Below are 21,515 nucleotides of genomic sequence, written 5' to 3' on the forward strand. Positions count from 1 at the left end.
CACTGTTCACGGTTTACTTGACCTTTGACTTAACCTGTTTCACGTAAGACTTTTTGAGGGGGTAGTGTGTGTGATTAGTCTTACCCAAAGGGTGGGGATGATACCCAAGATTGTAGACATGAGATGTTCGTCATGAACCTCAATACTACATTATTTGGAGTTGCCACCATTCTTTTTTCGAAAATAGGTGTGAATGGGCACCTGAAATGATTTTGAAATGGGTTTTACATTGTAGTGACTCTCGTTTGTTGAGAAAGGCAAGTTTTACCTAAGATCTAGGTAAGGAGGGCTGGTTAGAGGATGGGGAAGGTGTTAGGCACCTTATCCTCTGCACCAAAGGTGGTTACCTTGCTTGGCCATTCTTTTGTAAAATTTAAGAGAACAAATAAGAATGCATGCTAGGGGTGGTGTGTGTATTGAGTGAAATGTTCCTTTAGACATAGGGTTTTGATTTCAATATGACATTAGGGGCATCCTATGGAAAAGGATGACCCATATAGGCACTTTATTTTTATGGATATAAATGTTGGTTTTGAGCTATTAGAGAGATTCTATGATGGAGTTCCCTTGAAACCACAACTTTGATGCATGTAGGTATGGCTAGAAACTTAGGTGCTCATTGATTCAGCTTCTTAAATCTGCTGTATTAGGGTAAAATGACCAGAATACATTTAAGGTTGCTAGTGCACCCAGAATGCATTAAAAATTACCATAATACCCCTACAAATTATCATAATACCCCTATAAATATATAATTACAGTGAATATATATAAATATAATAAAATTATATAAAAAATTAAAAAATAATTGTATTAATTTTAAAATATTTATAATTTAAAAAAAATATAGAAAAATTTATAATTCTATAGAAATTTCGGCAGCATCTCCTCTTAAAAATAGACATATAAAATTTTCTTGATAAACAAAATACCTGCATAATACACAATCCAACATAATGTACACATAATGCATCAAAAATTACTAAAATACCCCTATAAATATATAATTACAATAAATATAGATAAATATAATAAAATTCTATAAAAATTTCGGTAGCATCTCCTCTTTAAAATAGACATATAAAATTTTCCTGATAAACAAAATACCTGCATAGTACACAATCCAACATAATGTACACATAATGCATCAAAAATTACTAAAATACCCCTATAAATATATAATTATAATAAATATAGATAAATATAATAAAATTTCGGCAGCATCTCCTCTTAAAATTAAACATATGAAATTTTCTTGATAAACAAAATACCTGCATAGTATGCAATCCAAATTTCACATTTTACATAACACATCCACATTACATCGTATATACACAACACATCCACAACCACCACATTTAGATTCTGACGTCATTTAAACATAATAATCATAATTAATATAATAATTAAAACTGAAATATAAAAAAACATGAAAAAAGCATCTCCTTGTTAATTTCTCAAATAAGACAAATGGAGAGGAAAGTGTTTGTTCTCATTCCAAATGGAGTGTCAAAGCCTATCAATAAGTGTTGAAAATCAAACTAACCCTTTAATACTCCTGAACAAATTTTGGCGAGTAAGAAATATAGTTTTCATTGATCCAAGTCAATAAAACAATTAGATAACTTGAAAAGATGATAGATAAATGAGTCAATAAAACAATGTCAAATAGTAAAACCAGCAACAAGAATTATATGACAATCATTTGTTTTGTAAATGGAAGTTTTCATTCAATCGAGATGCAAGACATGATGAGAATAGAAATCCTTCCTCTGGATATTGCCCAATTGTTGCATATAATATTTTTTTTGTTTATAAAAAAAATAGAATCACAAGATAATCCCCATGGATGTGTGGGTCAATATTTTGTATTAAGGTATTCAAAAAACACAGCACAACCATGTTTGAAATTGTATAAAAATCACCATAGTACACCATATATGAGGTTTTAGTCAAAATTGTATACGCTCCAATCTGTTGTTATATTATCAACTTTTTTTTTCTCTGAAAAATATAAATAATGTTGTTAACCAGTTCTGCAAGTTTCGGTAACTACCTAAGGAGTCTTGTAAATCTTCACTGATACAGGCAGTTATCAGACTACCAACAGCCAATTATCATAAATTCATAATACCATATGGCCAAGAATGGTGCTAGCCAAACATCCAATCCAAGGTTGGGCTCTGAGACACTGCCCTTTGCTAATATGAGTTCATTGCTCTTAGATCCGAACCAATATAAACAGAAAAATTTATGTTTTTGAACAAAATAAGCAGCAATTTATGTTAATCCAACCTTCAATAAAAATAAGTAACAGACATGATCAATGGTGAATATTTCTGACCCTATCAATGGTGAATAAAAATAAGCAACAAAAATAAGCAATAATTTCTGACCCGATCAATGGTGAATATTTATTTTTTCTATTATTTTTTTAAAAATAAAAATCTAACTAGAAATTGGAAATTAGAAAAACAGTAACAGAAAAATTTCTGTTAATCGAACTTCAAGTTGCAATTTCGTCTAAGATCCAAATCGATGAGAGAGAGAGAGAGCTCACAGATCTTGTTCGAAGCTGTTGTGAGAAGGAATCGAAAGGCATCGATCGAAAAAGGGGTAAACGGAGAGTTTGAGTTCGCTTGGACTTCGAATCGTCGTCGTCAATGGCTTCGATCGGACTTGGAGTTGTCAATGGCGTCGATCGGCGTCACTGTCTTCACTAAATTTAGGTTTAATGATAAATGGGTTTTGAATGCTTTGTTGTTAACCGTCATCGTCGATGGGTTTCGATTTAACCAAGACAACGTCATCTTTGTCGATGGGTTACGATCGAAAAATTGATCACCGTCGTCGAGGTAGGTCATCGATGTTGTAGAAATCGATGAGAGAGAGAGAGTGAGTGATTGAATAGGACGAAGGATGCTATCGAAATCGATGGGTGAGAGATGATTTCGTTTAATCGTGGACTCTCACTGGAAATTAGACAAATAACGAAGGGTATTTTCGTCTTTTTACTTCGGTGCTTTTTAACACAGCTGTGCGAAGCTGTGGTTATCCGCTTTTCATAACAGCGGTCAAATATAACAATTTGCGTTTTAAACTTTGAAACTCAATTTCAAGAAGCGCTATCAAATACATCAACACAGAGGAGAAGTTGACTTTTTGACCCAAACGTACCAAATGCTGCGTTTAAAAGCGTTATCAAGCACGACCTTAATATTTCACCCCATCAAGAGGGTGATACATTTCTTCATCATTGCCATGCATATGTGAGTGTATGCTTGTGTATAACATGATGCATGTGATTAAGGAAAAGAGGGTTTTAACTTTCACCTTTTCGATTGAACCTTAGTCCAATCTACCGGAGATGGGAGAGGGTGTGCATTACATCCTAAGGGCTTTCTAAAAAAAAAAAAGAGGGTTAGAAGTAGAAGATGCAAAAATAGACAAGTTAAACCTAGTCTAACCCACCTTGTCCTTTCAGGTTCTTTGAATGAGCTTGTATCTTGAGGTGACCTTGAGATTTAAATGATTTACTTGAGGGTTAATAATTAGAAATGAGGGAATTTGTTGATTGAAGGTGAAGAGGGGGGTAAAAGTTCTTGAGGACAAGTTGGGTTGAGAAAATGTTAAAGTGAGTAGATTTTTGGGTAGAGAAATGGGGGCTTGATAGCATGCATTGTTCATAGAAAGTGAGGGTATTTATAGAGTTTTTAGAGAAAATTTGAGGATAAAGTGGTCCAACCCTAAAAATAAAGAGAATAAACATGAGATTTAGGTTATTTCTTTTTGGATTTTTCATTTGTATGAGGGTAAATGTGGAATTTGTGAAGAAACCTAAAAAATATTATTTGATATGAAGTGGTAAGTGAAAAGTAGACTTTGGTTCATTCGTAAATAACTCATAAAGCAAGGGTGGATGTATATTTTTAAAATGAATTAATAGGAAAACAAAATTACTTTTGGGAGGGTGAGTAGGAGAGTGACATGTGTAAAGGTGAAGTGGTAGGTAAACATTGGTTCATTTGTAAAGGGTGGGGCTCCTAGGGCCAATTTCTTGTTGACCATCGTTGGCAAGGCCAATGTGGGGTCCTCCAAGGGAATCCTAACGAGACTTTCCGTCCATCGTTCCTTCTAGGGTCTGGATTAGTGGTCAACCACATGGCTTCTCTACGGGACCCCCAAGTCGCTGCTACCCTTCTCTCCAAGATAATACCTTCCAAGGATATGGAGTCCATGGAGCAGGTCAATCTAGAGGTCCTCCTTGCCAGATTCTCACAAGGATTGTTTCAGGTGTAGTTTTGAACTTTTATTTCCTACTCTAAACTAATGTTTTCTCCCATTTCTTTTCGTGTATTGAGCTTAACATTTCATTTGTTTTCATGTAGGCCCTTGTTTTTGGAGCTACAACCATCTGAAAAGTTGCAGCATGCTTTTACTAAGTAAGCTTCTACTGCTTGGTTAAAAGATGAGAAAATTGGATGACTCATTGCCTCTACTCAGGTTGTCAAGTTCTAGGCTACCAAACTTCAAGAAGTCAATCAATTGCTCTTCAAATGTCTTGAAGAATTGACAGTCGAGCAATCACTCATGGAGGTCAAGTACTAGATCTTGAAGTTCTAGAGCTCAAATAATGTATCTTTTGATGGGATGTAGAGCTGAGGGACAGCCAAACGGATCTCACTATCTTCTATTGCCAGTACACTACTCTTTGAAAAGAAAATCCTACCCTATGAGATGACTAGGAAGAGAGTGTTCACCAAGTTGTTGAGCAGGTAAGGAGCGATTAGATTACTATGGACACTAAGTAGACCAAGGAGCTTATGTCAAACCTGAAGGCAGAGTACGTCCTCATCTGAAACGAGACCAAGAAGACTTGTTACCAGGAGGGCTTTCGCAATGCCAATTGGCGAAGTGGAATGCTTACACTTCTAGGACTCTTCTTCCTTCAGCCCCTACCAAATAGAATGAAGAAACTATTAGTGGAGCTGAAGTGATAGAGGTGGACGAGGGGTCCCCTACTGATGTTGCCCTGGTATTGACTCTACTAGTTCCCCCTTCTGATCTCACTACTCAATCAAAACTAGCTCTTCCCCCTCAAGTCCTACCCATCATGATCATGTACAAAGCTCATAAAATTTTTTGTACTCCCTTACTATGGCTTTCTCTTGTAATTCTAACTAATGAAATAAAAGTTTTCATAATACATTTTCTATTTTCTTTCATCACTATAATTTTATTTTAACTCATTTGATCTGCTTTATAACACATTTATTCTATCTTACCTAATACCCTCCAATATCTTTTTTGTTCATGATGAGAAGAAGGAATACTTATTGGAATCCTATCTCCCCTAATATCTGTTCTGCTCATCTTAACCATAAATAATCTATATACTGATGTTGTCTAAGTGTCAAAATGTTGAGTTAACTTTGTGTAGAACTTTTAACTTCTAACTTTAAATTCTTTAACTTTGTTCCCAAGTTTTTAGACCTTATCTGATGTACTAACTTTATTCTTTATTTTGCCTATTATGACATTTTTTTAAATTAAAATCCATAAATTTTTCCTTTTATTAGCAATGGCACAACAAAGTATCTTTTATCCCATATCCATGCTCTGTTACAGATGAGGTTATTATGAACCTGGTTCATCATTACATCCAATTCTCTGTTCAGCCGCTCAGGACAGAGGAAGGTCACAAAGATCTTGACACACAAAAGAGCCCAACTATCTACATTGCCACTCAAGATAGAGCAAGGTCATAACGAACCTGACTCGCCAGAAAGCCCAACTATCTGCTCTGCCACGCAGGACAAAACAAGGTCATAATGAACCTAAGTCATAAGACAACCCAATTATATGCTCTTCTACTCATAAAAGAACAAAGTCATAAAAACCCTAATGCACAAGAGAGCCCAACTATCTACTCTGCCATTCAAGACATAGCAATGTCATAATGACCTTGACTCACAATAAAGCGAAACTATCTACTTTGTCACTTAGGACATTTGCAATGTCTTAACAACCCTGACTCACAAGAGATCCCAACTATCAATTTTGTCACTTAGGATAAAGCAAGGTCATAATGACCTTGACTCACAAGAGAGTCCAACTATCTGCTCTACTTCTTAGGGCAGAGTAAGGTCACAAGAACCCTAACTCACAAGAGAGGCCAACAATCGGCTTTGCAACTCGGGATAGAGCAAGGTCATAACGACCCTGACTCACAAGAGAGCCAAGTCATTGTTTTTAGTTCTTAGTTAAGTGTTAGAGCTACTTTATTGATAATATTTTTTTAAATAACATGTGTTCCATTGTGTAGGCACATCCTGTCTGTCATAGTTGCTAGATGATATGCTCCGTTGCTCCCTACTTTAGATACTATTTATGACCCTTCCCATTATTAGTTTCATATTTTGTTAATCACGAGACTTATGTTGATTATCGGATTGGTTTGTACTTGAAGACGTATAAAGACTCCGGTATAACTGCTCAACCTCAAGCACCTTAACAAAAAGCTTCAATGTGTATGCACAAAGCTTAAAAGGTAATGAGACCACCTATACCTTTTCCCAACACCTATATGAGTTTTTAGGTCGACTCATAATGATAAGACCATCCTTTTCCCTGATCCATTATTTCATCGGAACTTATGAGAGTGGAAAATGACTTGTTGAAAGTCCAAACGGCCGAAAGGGTATTTTCATAAATTTACCACTCTTGGATCATGTTCCATCTCTTGATGAGTGTTTGGGGATCTTATATTGGTAAGATGATAAAGATCCTGAACCGTTTGTTCATCGAACCTCCCGGGAATTTAAAATGACCCAAAATGGGCATTTTGGTAATTTACCCGGTGCCAACAGGTAAAATGACCAAGGCCCCCGGAAGCAAGCATAATGTCTCATCAGGGCCGTTGGATACTAGGGTTGCTAGCTGTCTACCAGGGCCGTTGGTTGAATCACTCTAACAGTCTGAAAATTCAAACATATGATCGTTGGAGTTACCGGTGTCCTTGGGAATTAACCCGGTGCCATCGATAGGTAATTTTTGTTTTCCAAATGCCTTTAAACTCAGCTTTAATTTTATTTTTTTGGTTAGCTCAACCACTAGAGAAGACTTGATTCCATATCTTATTTACCAGAAAGTTCTTCAAGCCATGTAGGCCCAAACCTTAGTTGAACCTACTTTTAACCTATGTTTTTTTCTTATTTAACCTCTTCGTCCCTTTACCTTTGCCTTGCTCACATATTGGAACAAATCAACAGAGTTTAAAACATCCTCTTGAAGCAAGCAGTTCAAAGTGATGTAGAAGAAATCCTCAAAGACATGAAGAACTCAAACAACTAATTGGAAGATCAATCAAATTGAGTGAAGTCCTTGTAAGTTTGCTTTTATTTTTATTTCATTATCAAAAGGTTCTTGACTCCTAGTCAAAATCAATTTCTTGAGAAGATTTGAGGACTTTACTTAAGAGAACTAGGTTGAGGATTCCTTAGGGACAAAATCCACAAATTTCAGGAAGAAGAATTCTTCTCCAATGATAGGTTTACATTTAGTGTAGAGAAAAATCTGAGTTGTAAGGTTTTGAGGTGAACTATAAACCTCATTTGTTAGTAGAACCCAAGACCCTAGCGTAGGGTAGTTGGTAGTGGCTGTAGGCAAGTTGCCGAACCGTTATAAATTTTGTATCTACTATACGATTGTGCTCTATGCTCTATTTTGAATGAATGACATGAATGCCATGACTTGGATATCAAATGTTTGTTAAAATGTCTAACTCATTTTAGAGTTGTATGCTTTGCAATGAATGATTTAAGTTGAGGTTGTGCATCTCTATGTATTTACTTGTTTTAGCATAATCTCAAGACCTAGGTTAGCTTCTTGGGTGCTGAATTTATCTTGGTTTCTTGATCCATCAATGCACTTACCTACATAATTTAGGAGAATTAAAATGATTTTTTATTTTACCTATTCAGCCCCCTCTAGGTCTAGACAAGGTGCAAAGCTCGAAATTTCAATTGGTATCAAAGCAGGTTGTTCTAGAAAGGTCGAATAACCTTGAGTTAACCCTATTGGCTTTGAATCATGTCTAAACCTGAGCAGTGAAATTCCACTCACCCTCCCATGTTCGATGGTGTCATGTACACTTTTTGAAAAGATGAAATGATGATATACATTAATTCTCTCAGTAGGGATGTGTGGAATATCATTGAGAAAGGTTGGGAGTCTCCTACTGACACCATCGAAGTAAATGGTGTTTCCACTTCCTAGACTATCAAAGAATTGGTCTGAACAAGATAAAATCAACAATAACAATAACTTCAAAGTTCTTAATGCCATAACTAGTACTATTTTCGATGATGAATATCAAAGGATATGCATGTGTATGTTGGCAAAACAGGTCTAGAAAATATTAGAGGCTGGATACAAAGGAACTAGTATTGCGAAGAAGTCCAAACTCCAAATCCTTATAACTCAATTTCAAAACATTAAAATGGAAGAGAGTGAAACTGTTCAGGAATTCTATGCACAGTTAAGTGACATATACAATTCCATGTTTTATGTATGGAAGTCTATCCCACAGGGTAGAATTTGTGCTAAAATCCTTAAATCCCTACCCAAGAGATTAGCATCTAAAGTTACTACGATTGGGGAATACCGAAATGTGAAAACTATGACAGTCGAGGACTTTATGGGTTCCATCACCACTTTTGAGCTTCATCTCGAAGGTCTTCCCTCTAAAGGAAAGATATCGGTCCTTAGGAGCTCCTTTTCTAAGGTTTTCTCTAAACGGTCATCCCATCCCCCTATTGAATTCTCTTCTTAAGATAATAGTAAAATCACAAATGAGGAAGATGATAAGAATGACCTTGAAAAAGAAGACTTGTCCTTGCTTGCCTCAAGATTTCATAAATTCGTTAAGAGGAAAGGTTCCAAGAACACCGGTAAAAAGAGTCAACCTATAGAAAGATGACCAGTAATAGAAAAATTCTCGTCCAAATCTAAGGAAGAAACTAAGTGCTACAATTGTGGTGGAAAAGGCAATTATTCTACCGTATGTCCTCTAAGACAAAATCTAAAGGTCTTCAAAGGCTAAAGTCTAAAGGAAATACTATGGCTACAAAAGCCACGTGGGATGACGACTCAAATGAGTTGGGAAGGAAGGAACAAAGATCTTCAGGTTCTGAAGATTATAATATCCTCTAGATCCTTATGCCTTCAACCACAACCTCCGTCCCTAATGAGGATGAAAATGAGGAAAAATAGGAATCTAGAAATCAGAATCTTCCTCAAGATGCCTCTTCCTCTGATGAGGAACGGGAAGAGGTTGATGACGATGAACTTGAGTTTTAGTTAGCATTCAATCAACTATTCACCAGTCATGTCGAACTGACTAAGAAATATGGTCAAGAAAAACTTCAAAAAGAGCAGTGGCATGTTGAATATGAACAAGCTAGTGAGAAAAAATACTACTTAGGACTTCAACTAGAAGATATTAAAATTCAACTTGAAACAACCCTGGAATGCTCATTAGGGCTTCAACTAGAAGATATTAAATTTCAACTTGAAACAGCCTTAGAAAGATAGTCTAGCTTACTCTCAATTTTTGAGAAGGCCACTAATGAGAAGAATGAGATGCTCACCAACTTGCAACAATTGAGAAATCTTCTTAATATGGCAAAATCTACAATAGCCTATCAAAAATTAGAATTATCAAACCTTCGTGATGAAAATAGAATTTTTAAGTTTGAGCATAACTACATTCAAACAAGTTTGGAGTTAAAAAAATGTCAAGGAGTTCAAAAGCCCTATGAGGATAAAGTAGGTTTGGGCTATGATAGGTATACTTTTACATCACCTTCATCTCCTATTGTGATTATTCATGGAGAATCATTTGATTCTAAGAAGAACTCCAAGAAAGTCATCACATGCAACTTCTATGGTGCAACGGGTCACATTAAATTTGAGTGTATCAAATACAAGACTATCTAACACACAATCTTACAAGCTCCTATTGGTAAATCTTTATTGGTTGAGAAGAAGAAGAATGATAAAAGGAAGACTACATTGCAAAACAAAGATGGAAGTGCTAAGAAAGAGGAGTCTCCCACGTTGAAGGGAGTGAAAAATCCATCTCCTCCCAAATAAGATAACAATATTAGGGAACTCTATAAATAAATTGCTCCCCTGAACTTAAAATTTAGAGAACTTGCTAAGTCAAGTGAAGACAATCATGATGCAAAAAGGAATTCAAAGAAGAAATGACCTTCAAGATCACCTATGAAGAGTAGGTTCCCTAAGAGGAACTCACCTATCACAAAAAGAGTAGAGCCTAATAGGAAAATCCCTTCTCCTCCTAAACGTAATCCTCAACCCCTTAAGACAATCCTATAATGGAAGGACAAAACTAGGAATAACAAGTGTCTCGTAATTCACATAGCCCTTAAAGCTAAATTTTTTACACGATGGTATTTTGATAGGGGTTACTTCTGACACATAACTGGTTATTTAAGTCAGTTTAGTCACATGGTTAAGTTTGATGGAGGGTCTGTCACCTTTAGTGATGGCCGTACCGCTAGGATTATTGGGTGAGGCATGATCAGTGGATCATGATTGCCTAAGGTAGAAAATATGCTTTGTGTTGATGGTTTGAAATATAACCTTTAAGCATATCCCAAATATGCAACAAAGACCACTTGGTGAGTTTCAACTGTGAAGTTTGTGAGATCTCCACCCTTGATGTTAAGATTATTATGAGAGGTCTTCATACATCCGATAACTACTATGCTATCGAAAACACAGGGAAATTCACTGTTTCCTATGTGAGCAACGTGACCCAAGTTGATGAAGTTAAGCTATGGCATCAATGACTTGGTCATGTTCACTACAAGAACTTGTCTCATCTAGCCTTTAAAAGCTTACGTAGAGGATTACCCAAGTTGGGTAAACAAGCAAGTGATGTTTGTGGGAAGTGCCAAATTGATAACAAATTCGATTTACACACAAAAAGACAACTACTTTTGTCACCTCAAACCCCTAGCTTTTTTACACATGGACCTTGTAGGTCACACTAAAATAGTAGTCTGGGAGATAAAATATATTTCTTAGTGATTGTTGATGATTACTTTAGATTCGCCTAGGTCAGGTATGGTACTTAGTACCCAGACGAAAACTTGAGACATTGAACAGTCAGTTCTGCTTCACATCCAAAATGAAACTCACAAATGTTGATGAAGCCCTCACTGATGAATATTGAATTCAAACCATGCAAGATGAACTTCTTCAATTTACTCGGAGTCAGGTATAGTACTTAGTACCCAAACCATTTATTCTTTTGTAATTTTGAAAACTAAGCAAAGCGATTATACAGTGGTCGGTCGTAATTTTCTTAATTGTTTTTACCGAAATAACCCTAATTATATTAATTTTAAATATAAAAGTGGGAACATTTATGGCCACTAAAATTTTGGTGTTGAACAACTTGTACTCCACCATTTCTAATGATTATATAGCAATGGACTCATGGACAAAAGAAAGACAAGTAATGTTCAAAATTGATTTTTTTCCTTACAAAAATATACGTACCAAGATATAATTAAAATACTTTAAATTAGTAAAAATCAATAAATAATATAAAGATTTTATATTTTGTTGCCGGAGCCCTCAACTTGAGCTCAACTTGAATTATTGACCCATGATGGTTTCTTACTTGAATGGGACACAAAAATCATTTTGCACCATACAAACACCATGGGGGAAACAAATGTTTAAATGCTTGAATCCTACTCAACTACATCAACATCCCTTACCTTTCTATTTCTCCCTTACACCACCTTACAAATCCATGGCATGCATTCAAAACTCTCATGAAATGACATGCCAAATCCTGACTAACTCCATAGTCCCACTGATGTAATATTGGTTAGTCTGGCATGAAATAGGTCACACTAGACTTGAAATATGAATGATACGAAAATCATACTTAATGGGTTTTTGGATCGTTGGAGTAGACCTGAATATAAAAAGGGTCGAATATGGTATTATGTCCATCGTCCAGACTTAGATCTGGGTCCAATATGGACCATCACTAGATCCAACCAGATTTGAATAATAAATTACTTTGAAAACTGTATTAGATTTCTCAAAGATTATTTTTAATAATAATTCTATTAAATGAATTCTTATAAAATGAAAGGGTTCAAAAGGTAAAATATGAAGAGAATGTTTAAAAAAACACATGATTTATTAAAACCTAACATAAATCAAACAAATCAAACCAGATTGAATTGGATATCAATTCAAATATGAATACAAAATATGTATTTGAATATGGATAACTTTAGATTTAATGAAGACTCGATCCATTTTATTCCCCTATTGATTCCTAAATCCTGATTACTGCTCTAATCCTACCATCTACCAAACATTTCATGGTATCTAAGCTCTAGAAAACGAACTAGTATCCTTATGTATATAAAACAATAATACCTTGGAAAAAATTAAAGAATTTTGAATAAGAAAATTCATAAACAAATAAAAATGGATCTTATCTACAGGATGGACCATTATTTTGAACAAAGATAAATGTAAACTCTATGCTATTTTTTATCAACCTGATTTGATCATGTGGACACCACTCCAACCCTAACATTGTTTATTAATCTAGATGGAATTTTATACTTCAACATAAAAATATCCTAAGGTATGTTATACATTAGAGTTTTTTTTTTTCATTGTTTCTTAGTAATCCCTAATAATTAACAAAACAAAATATACCTTAAAAATAATTCAGAGAGAATAATCCACACACTCAAAGAGAGTAAAGCTAAAGTACTAGTAATAAATTACCTTGTCAATCACTTCGGCGGTGGCATCACTTGTCCGGTCTGAACCCTACTCTTTATTTTCCAACCATTCTCAATCAACCATTCAGGAGTCAACACAACTGAGTCTAACACCGCTCCTCTCTTCCTACTTTTGTGTTGTACAAACTTAGAATGACACTCAAAATCATATGAGGTCAGTGCTGGCCTCCTCGATAAGTAATGAATACCCAAATCATCATGGGAAGCGGAGGAATCGTCGCCATCTAAAAGAGGGATCAATGGTGATGGTGTCTCCAATGCTTCAATTGCCTAAATCGGTGGACTCCACTCATCTTCAATTTGTGTTTCATCACCAATGTTGGGAGTGGTAAGCATTTTGATTTATGTAAGCAAGATACGTTTGTTGGAATTTTGGATATATGCCAGACTCTGGCAAGTCATTTTTATTGGAGTTTTGATCCATGGATATGGTTTCACTTGTAGAGGCTGAGTTGAAATATAATTGAGGAGAGAGAGAAAGAAAGAGACTGAGAAAGTGAAATGTGTGAGTAAGGAGACATTTGATGATGGGGTTGGTGGCTTTGAGTTCTCAAATGTTATAAAGAGACAAGAAAAACTAGGATCTCGAATAATCTTGACCATTGAATGTATAATTTCAAGAGTTTCATTGCCACTAGTTGCATATGGCTAATGGCCACTATAAAACGACATTGAAAATTAAATGTGGTTAACTATTGTCCAATATTGTCTTAGATGGTTTGTAATCTCTCGAGAATTGGTGCATGCCTACTATCGAGAGCTGATATCTAGTTACATGGTCTCGGAATGTTAGTGCACCCTTCGTATAGTTACAAACTTATATGAGGAATAAGTCTAGCCGTACTAACTTTGTAAGATTTCCAATCTTACTAAAAATAGTTGATCCCACCTTGTGTCATCTGATATTATCATTGTCATTAGCGACAACATACAAGATGTGCTCCTCTGGTACAACAAGATGGGTGAAGTACTCTCTATCACTGGCAAAACCCTCGTCGAGGTGTGGATAATGATGGATTGAAGTCATGATAGTGGAAAATGCAAAGAGAATACTTTCCTCACTCTCACTCACTCTTCTTCTACTTTGATCTCCTTCAAGCTTTTCCCTTGTTCGCATTTTCCGCTATCATGTCTTCAATATTTCATTACCCACATCTCGATATATGGGTCATACTAGATGCCACAAGGTAAGATCAACTATTTTTAAGTAGATTGGCAATCCTACTAAGTTAGTAAGGCTAGACTTACTGCTCATATAAGTTTGTAATTATAAGAAGGGCGCATTAATAGTCCTATGCCATGAAACAAGAAATCAGCTCTTGGTAATAAGTACGCTGCAATTCTCGAGAGATGACAAACCAACTAAGAGAATATTTGACAATTAACCACATTTAATTTTCTAAGTCATTTTACCTAATACACGTCATTCTACATTGGCATTAGCCATATAAAACTAGTGAAAACGAAAGACTCGAGATTATATATTCAATGGTCAAGATTATATTTTCTCTTATCTCTTTATAACATTTGAGAACTCAAACGCACCAAACACATTATCCAAGGTCTCCCTCCTCACTCATTCCACTTTCTCAATAAGTCACTTTCTCTCTCTTCTCTTGGTTGTATTTCAAGTCATCCTCTGGAAGTGAAACCATTTCCTTGGATACCAAACTCCAATCAAACAACTTGTAAGAGTCTGACATATACCCAAAAATTTCGACCAATGTATCACACTCACCGAAAATCAACACAATCACCATTCCCAATATCGATGATAAAACACTAGTTTAAGATTGGCGGAGAGAACCAATTGAGGCGGCTAAAGCATCGAAGATTCTACTGCCATTGATTCCTCATTCAGATGGCGATGATTTCTCTACTACCCTTGATGATTTGAGCATTCACTAGTTACTGAGGAGGACAACACTGACGTCAGATGATTCTGAGTGTCAGTATAAGTTTGTACAATGCAAAAGGAGGAAGAGAGGAGCGGCGTTGGACTCGGTTGTGTTGACTCCTGAATGGTTGATGAGAATGGTTGGAAAATAGAGAGTAAGATTCGGACTAGTGGTGCCACCATCGAAGTGATGGACAAGGTAATTTATTATTCTTGCTTTAGCTTTACTCTATTTGAATGTGGATTGTTATCTCTCTAAATTATTTTTAAGGTATAATTTGTTTTCCTAATCCTACCATCTATAAAACATGTCATAGTGTCTAATATTCCATTAAACAAACTAGTACTCTTATGCATTTGAAATAATAATTCCTCAAGAAAAAAAATTAAAAATTAAAAAATTTAGAATAAAAAAGGGTCAAAAAAATGATCTTATCTAGGGCTACAAATGGATAGCTATTGAATCAGATATACCCTATCCGAATTCAAATCTAAAAAAAAATCATGAGTATCCGATTCTGATAGGATACCTATATTCAACATTCACGTTCGATTTCCTTATCGAATATCTGATATAATTTAATTTGAATCCGTTGCAATTATTTTAATTAATGGATTTATAGAGAGGAAATAAAGAAAGAAACCTTAGAAATAGTTTCATCTTTTGGGTTTAGAGAGAGATGCATCCATTTCATCTGTCTCGAATTGAATCCCCAACCTTCGACTTCGTATGGAAATTGTACACCATCACCAAAGATAAGCTTGACAATGTTATTGAATAGTTTTATCAAGAGTCACCCCTTTGCTGTGTATGTATAGATCAGATACCATGTCTAATTGGCTTACACTCACTATATGTAGTATAAAATTCTCACTCTATTTTACTATAAGACAAAGAAGAAAATAAAGGATGACGATAAGGCCCTTGCCTTTTGAAAGTGCCCTCGATCTGTGGGTTGAGGATCTACTTCTTTTGGGTATTGGGATTTGGGAGTCGCCAACCTAGTTATTATGGTCTAGGAACCAAATATTGACTCTAAATAGAAAAAAACACCAATCTACAAAAAAGAATAGGTCCGGGGATCACGCTACGGGGTTGGAAGGTGTTAGGCACCAACCCCGCTCGGCAACCGTCGGTCTCTACTTTTTCCCAAAAAAATTACATTGAAAAAAAGACCTAAAAATAAATAAATAAAAACAATACTTGGTTGATTGCGACAATTGGTTCCCTCTGAGCTGGCGGAGAACGTCTTCGTATGAGTTTCCTATTTTTTCTTTGTCACTAGATCTACTTCTTATCTCCAAGTTAAGGTATCTTCCTCCTTGATCTGAGTATTTTCTGATTTTTTGGAAGATTTCTTGGTATTTTTGGAGGGTTTTTTGGTATTTTTTGAGAAAAAACTAGGGTTTGGATGTTAGGTAGGGAGTTGGAGCTTCAAATTTAGGGTTTTGGGAAAGTTGGGGGAAGTTTCTGACCACTCTTTCCTAAGATTTATTTTGACCTATGAGATTAGATTGTGGAGGCTCCTATTTATAGAATTTTTTTAGAAGCTTTTTAGTTTGACTTGGTTTCTTTTAGATAAGATAATGTTCTTTAATTAGGGTTTAATTGGATTTCTTAGATTATGATTTTGAATTAGGATTTTGATTCTTACGTACAATGAAAGAATATATTTTTTAAGTTTTTGGGAGAACCCCCCAATTATATCTTTAATTATTTGGGCTCACAGATGGAGGGGTCTTTTAATAAATGTCAGGCGGGCTCCATTTGAACAAGTGGACTACCACTTAAAATTTGGTCCGTGGGCTTAATTAATTAGTTTTAATTGTTTAAAATTTTTAATTCAATTCATTAAGATTTCACTTTTCTTTAATTAATGTTTTAATTATTAATTTTGACATTTTGAATTTTTAGGGTTGAAAAATGATCGTTTTGCCCTCAAAAAAGACTTTTGCGTTTTGAAGTCATTTTTCGACATTTTGGGATGTTTTGAAATCGATTTTTCGTAAAAATTCAATGGGAATATCGATTTGTGTATTTATAGATTTTTGGTGTGAAATGATCGTGGACCCTATGAAGGGCATTTTTGTAATTTTGTTGAGTTTGGTAAGAGTTGGCGAAACAGCTTATTTGGTTTTAATTTATTGTTTTATGTGTTTGAAAGCATTTTCCTAAGCATGTTGTAGGCTCTAGGAATGTTTTGATGTCAAGGGTATTTTAGTAATTTGATAATTTTTTAGTGATTTTTCTCGTAAAACTTCTTTTTGTCTCAAAATGATGATTTCTATGTTTTCGGGTCATATTTTCCTAGTATAATGTAGTTTCTAAAGTTTTGTTCGCTTGAGATACCTCATCTGAATTTCTGAAATATATCTAATAACAAATAAAAATATTAGAATATTCATCCATCATTTGGAATCGTCACAATGGGGTTGACGAGTTGATTAATCAGCCAAGTGCAAGAATGGGGTGTCGACATATAAGAATAAATCCTCCACTATTTTTTATCTTGATTGTTAACGAAGGCTATAAAGGGCCTCACCTCGATTTATTAAAACGGACTAAAGTCGAAAGAAGCAAGATGTTTGATCCTCTAGGAGGTGATCATATAAATCAGCATGAATATTAGAAGAAACCAAGAAATTGAAATTCTTACTACTTGTACCTCCCTTCCGGACGAGCTAATAAGCAACTTTATTAGATTCACGCCAAGCAAATTTCATATCAATTGATTCAAAACTCAGAATAGCTCTTCAAATATCTTGAACAAGATTCGTCAACTTCCAAGGCGAATTCCACTTATCCCCTTTTGCCTAATACTGTAACTTGTATTCTTGTCATTGGAATGGGCTGGTTCGTCTGGGAATAAGTGCTAAGATCAGTAGTTGCCTTATTAGCCGAAGCTGACTGAAGGATCTGAAGGAGGTTCCGATTGGGACTCAAGATATGAAAGAGGGTCAATGTAATATGAGAGGAGATCAAAGATCCGCTCTCGGATAGACCTTGGGTTTTCCCATTGATCCTCGGGGTAAATGGATTGCATAAGCTCGATGATTTTCACTTTGTGGTAAAAGTGAGCCATGGCCCGATCGTTTAATGCAGCCTGCTGCTCCGCGGAGAATTCCCCTCGCGGATGGGGGATCGACGCTCGCTGTACGATGCTATCGAGTTCCCTCCTAGGCAGTCGCTGTATGATGCTATCGAGTTCGCTGCTTTTCCCAGGCCGGAGAAGGGCTTATACTGCTCGCCTTTGTTTGATATGTTCATTCAATACCAATATAAACTACAACTACACCAAAGTGGAAGGGCCACTATAGAAGCTAGAAGTAGCCTATAGTAGAGTAGTCGGCCTATGCAAAATATAGCCAAAATAGCAACCAAAGATGCTGAATTACAAATGATTTTTCAAAAAAGCATTTGTTATAAGGAAACTCAATCCTTAAATAATAGCTTCCATCTCGATTACTATAATGTTCGAATGGTTAGAAGACCCTAAAAAGTTGTGATGATTTCTCCATTATGGTTCCTAGCAATAAAACCATAACCCGCACCCCTATCTGAAAAAGATCCATAAGTATTCCTCTATTCTTTACTTCCATTCCCATCTCCAATCATCCTTGATTCATTTCTAAAGAGAAGATAGAGATCTCTTAGAGAGAAAGAGAAATAAAACTACCTTGAAAGTTTGTGTTGGAGAAGATGGTGCTGGCCTTTACTTGGTTTTGTAACCCTTTTAAGGAGATGAGAACAAAAACTTGCTGAAGACTAAGAGTGGGGAAGAGTATTGGATTATTTTATTAAAAAAGACTATTCTTTAATATATTAAACGAATTGAATGTACTGATATTCTAATTTGTATCAGAAATCCTATTGGATATTAAAATATATCAGAATTAGAATCCGATATCCAAAAATTTCAGATAATATCTGAATTTTTGAATACTAATTCGAATTTTGGCTATCCATTGATAGGCCTAATCTTATCTGCAACATGGGCCACCATCTTGAACCATAATAAAAATAAATTTTATGCTATTCTTCATCAACTTGATTTGATCGTATGACAAACATTCCAATCACATATATTTTCTTTCTCCTTAATCTCAAACAGTGTTGGCTTAGCTAAATGGAGTTTTTGAGTTAAAAAATAAAAATAAAAATCCAAAGGTAAATTCTAAATGGATGTGTGGATACAATTAAGAGAACCCTAACCTATTTCTAAAATGTCTTATTTCCAGTGAAAAACTAAAACACCCATAGTGACAAATCTTTTTATTAAAAAATCCCTAATAATTAACAAAACAAAAAAAATCTTAAAAATAATTGAGAGAATTAAAAATCCTGATTTTCAACTCCAAATTAAAAATAGATAGATATAAATTAACAATCGTACACATTCTCAAACAAAATAAAGCAAGAGTTGTAAAATTACCTTGTCAATCACTCTGGCGGTGGCACCACGGGTGCGAACCGTACTATCACTTCTCTAACCTTGTAGAGATCCTTTTTTAGCTTCCACAACAACCACCAACGCTGCTCCTCCCTTCCTTTTTTTTGTTGTACAAACTTCATCTAACATTCGACATCAGTGCCGACCTCCTTGATAAATGATGGATCCCCAAATCATTAGGGGTTCTGGAGGATTCATCGCCATCTGAAGAAGGGATCAATGGTGGTGGTTCCTCCAACGCTGTAAAAACATTTTTATGGCCTTGTTCTTCATCAATTATGTTGGGCTCTGACTTTCTATCAAGTGAGATTATAGCCACTTGAGTAGAATTACTAGAAAGTTCTCGATTCAAAATTGATGATATGTTGGATGGATTTCTTAGGTGTAGATCAGACTCCAACAACCCAATCAATGATAGTTTCAGATCCATTGACATGGTTGCAAAGGACGACATGAAAGACAAACAGAGATAAAAGAAAAAGAGGGAGGGAGAGAGAGAGAGAGAGAGAAAACTGACTGAGACCTTTGTTGTGGTAGACTACTTTGAGTTCTCCAATGTTATATAGAAAAGAGAAAATATGATCTTGAAAATCTAGACCGTTGATGTAACAATTTCGAGATTGCCATCTTAACCAGGGCCACATAGTTAATGCCAACACAAGATGACATGTATGTATTGAGATTGAAAATCGACTAGGTGCATACAATTAATGCCAACGCATGCTGACGTGCATGCAGTGAGATAGGATATTGACCAGGTGCATACAATTAATGCTAGTGTATGGTGACCTATCAACCAAGTGCATACTGATAATGCTAGTGCAAAATGAAGTGTTTGCAATGAGACCAGATATCAACCAGGTTCATACAGTTAATGCCAACGCATGCTAACGTGCATGCAGTGAGATAGGATATCGACCAGGTGCATACAATTAATGCCAACGCATAGTGACCTATCAACCAAGTGCATACTGATAATGCCAGTGTAAAATTAAGTGTTTGCAATGAGATCAGATATCAACCAGGTGCATGCAATCAATGCCAGCGCATGGTGACTTATCAACCAAGTGCATACTGATAATGCTAGTGCAAAATGAAGTGTCTGCAATGAGATCAGGTATCAACTAGGTTCATACAGTTTATGCCAACGCAAGGTGGCATGTATGTAATGAGATTGAAAATCGCTTATGTGCATACATATAATGCTAGCGCAGGGTGACGTGTTGCAATGAGATTGGATATTGACTAGTGCATATAGTTAATGCCAGTGCATGGTAACGTATATGTAGTAAGATCGAAAATCGAACATGTACACACAATTAATGCCAGCACATAGTGACCTTTATGTAATGAGACTGAAAATTGACTAGGTGCATGTAGTGAGATAACGTTTGTGAAATTAAATGTGATTTACCAACTACGATTATTATCATCGTTTTTGTCTCGACCAACTGCATCTTGTAAATGCCAGCGTAGGATGACATGTATGTAGTGAGATCGAAACATTGATCATATGCATACGATTAATGCTGACACATAATGCAACGTATGTAGAGAGACAATGTCGGTGAAATTAAATGTGATTAATATTTTTAGAAATTTTAAAAATCCAAATAAAATTTGATAGACAAGTAAGTATGTACAAATTGTAAAATATAAATAGTTAAAATACTTGTATAACAGAATTAGAACATTTAAAAAAACTATATATCTTGTATTAATGACTCAAGAAATAACAACGGTTTTGATATTATGTGATATTGAATATGATTACTATTAGATTTTTTAAACTACTTTTTGTCGATTATTTAAACTATGGGTGTAAAATAAGTACTCAAATTATATGTAAAATCAAATAATCTTATCTAATTTTCTCATTTATTTATCTTGCTAAAACAATTGTTCTTTAAATAGGGGCTAACAAGTAAAAGCCATTCAATTTTCCTAACAATGGGAACGAACTCACAATAATAGTAATTGTTTGCTTATAGCAAAGTAAATACCTACAATGAAAAGAACTACGATTATTATCAAGATTTTTGTTTTGACCAACTACATCTTGTTAATGCCAACGCAAGATGATGTGTATATAGTGAGATTGAAAAATCGATCATATGCATATGATTAATTGTTAACCCCGAGTTTTTAATTGATATCTCGAGAAAAATCAAATAGTGGAGTTTTGAGAAAATTCTAAAAGTGAGACTTAGGGTAAAAATTTTGAATTTGTTCTATTTACTTTAATAAAATCTGACCTCATCGTTGAATTCAAAATAGTTGAAAAACATACATTAG

The sequence above is a fragment of the Akebia trifoliata genome, chromosome 7, assembly GCF_017979445.1.
Source record: "Akebia trifoliata isolate Shusen 1 chromosome 7, ASM1797944v1, whole genome shotgun sequence".
Taxonomy (NCBI): domain Eukaryota; kingdom Viridiplantae; phylum Streptophyta; class Magnoliopsida; order Ranunculales; family Lardizabalaceae; genus Akebia; species Akebia trifoliata.